Source organism: Octopus bimaculoides, chromosome 27, assembly GCF_046866305.1.
Source record: "Octopus bimaculoides isolate indiv1 chromosome 27, ASM4686630v1, whole genome shotgun sequence".
Lineage (NCBI taxonomy): Eukaryota > Metazoa > Mollusca > Cephalopoda > Octopoda > Octopodidae > Octopus > Octopus bimaculoides.
The window spans coordinates 23,659,050-23,661,549 of NC_142954.1; positions in this window are offsets into that span (position 1 = coordinate 23,659,050).

The following is a 2,500-nucleotide window of genomic DNA, read 5'->3' on the forward strand; positions in this document are numbered from 1 at the left end:
TATATATATACGTATATATATATATATATGTATATATATATATGTATATATATATATATGTATATATATATGTATATATATATGTATATGTATATTTATGTATGTATATATATATATATATATATATATATATGTATATTTATGTATATATATATTTATGTATATATATGTGTGTGTGTGTGTATGCTTGATGTGTGTGTGTGTGTGTACATACATATACATGTGCCGTTAATTTAGCGGTTCGGCAAAAGAAACTTATAGAATAAAGACGAAGCTTAAAATACTTTCTGGGGTCAATTCCTTTTATGAAACCTTTCAAAGCAGTGCTCCAGCATGGCTGCATTTCAATGACTGAAATACTAAAAAGATAAATGATAAACAATAGCTTTAATACAGCAACAGACACGTAAACCAAGTTAAGCTACTTCTTTAATCTCTCTACTTAAGCTCATCCGGATACTGTTAAACGGACTGCATATTAATGCGAATATAGTCATACTTCTTGAAGAAATAGTTTGGTTAATATTAAATCAGATTAACAGTTGATATTTTGAGGATTAATATTAATTATGTTGGAATACAACACGTATTACAATAAATGTCGTAGCACTGCGCACTAATGGGTTATTAGTGTAGGTTAATACGTATTAATGCAGATTAAACCACAAGATACGTTGCGCTGCTGGAATTGGAGTTAATTAAAGCGAAGGGTCAATCAGGTGCCAAGTAATGCATATTAATGCTGATTAAAGAAAGTTTCTTGAAGAAGTTGTGTTGTGGGAAACTTAGTGCCTTGTAATGGAGAATAATGGTAAATTAATTGCAGATAAAAGCTGTTATGTGACAGAAAGTACTGCAGCGCTTATTTCATTACCGAATATTACAAGCTGTAAAAGAGTAGGATCATATGGAATAGGCCTATAGGAGACGCTCATTGTTAGGGTTAGGGTTAGGGCTGAATAATAAGGAGAAATTAAGACAGGTAGCTCAGCGACATTTCGTGCGTCTTCACGTTCTGGGTTCTAATTGTATATATATAGGTTGTTGGTAGTGGTGTACAGATTTTATATATTTTGTCCTTTTCTACTCTCGGCACAAGGACCAACATTTTTTTGGTAGCGGGGGTGGCGGGCAGTCAATTAGATCGTCCCCAGTACGCAACAGATTCTTAATTTATTGACCCCCGAAAGGATGAAAGACAAAGTCGACCTCGGCGGAATTTGAACTCAGAACGTAACGGCAGACGAAATACCGCTAAGCATTTCGCCCGGCGTGCTAACATTTCTTATTTCTTTATTGCCCACAAGGGGCTACACACAGAGGGGACAAACAAGGACAGACAAACAGATTAAGTCGATTATATCGACCCCAGTGCGTAACTGGTACTTATTTAATCGACCCCGAAAGGATGAAAGGCAAAGTCGACCTCGGCGTAATTTGAACCTACAACGTAACGGCAGACGAAATACCGCTAAGCATTTCGCCCGGCGTGCTAACGTTTCTTATTTCTTTATTGCCCACAAGGGGCTAAACATAGAGGGGACAAACAAGGACAGACAAAGGGATTAAATCGATTACATGGACCCCAATGCGAAACTGGTACTTAATTTATCGACCCTTGAAAGGCAAAGTCGACCTCGGCGGAATTTGAACTCAGAATGTAGTGGCAGACGAAATACTGCTAAGCATTTCGCCTGGCGTAAAGACAGGCGAAATGCTTAGCGACATTTCGCCTGTCTTTACGGCGTGCAAACGTTTCTGTCAGCATGCAACCTTATAAATATTATATATTAAGACAAAAGGGGAAGTCAGAATTTTGGATTTTTGTTTATGCAGCGTTTTTGTATCCATTTGTAGAATCCTCAAGAATGCCTTGACTGAACATTTATGCCTTTTATATATACGTGAGTTAGATGCAAAAATCTTGAGTTCAATGAGAAATAAAATGTTTTATTTTTACATTGAATCCCTGTGTGTGTATATATTTGTGTGTATATATATATATATATATATATATATATATATATATATATATATATATATACAAAAATAAGAGGAATGACCAGCAAAAGTGGACTCCTATATGCTAGAAATAAATGCCTAATCATCTAACCACGAAAAAATATGTTCACAGTAAAAAATTAGCGACACAACAGACTGTAAAAGGGCCACACAAATGAAAAAATACTAAATATTTTTTTATTTAGTATTTTTTCATTTGTCTTGCCCTTTGTGTCGCTAATTTTTTACTGTGAACATATTTTTTCGTGGTTAGATGATTCGGCATCTATTTCTAGCATATAGGATTCCACTTTTGCTCGTCATTCCTCTTATTTTTGTATGTAATGTAATTTTAATCTTCGGATTTTGTTAATATGCTAGACCACTGGTTTTAATTGATTAATATCAATTTCTACCCTCATTAATAATTTTATATATATATATATTAAGACACCCTTCGGTTATAACTGACCATGGGATTGCACCTAGAAAGTTACCC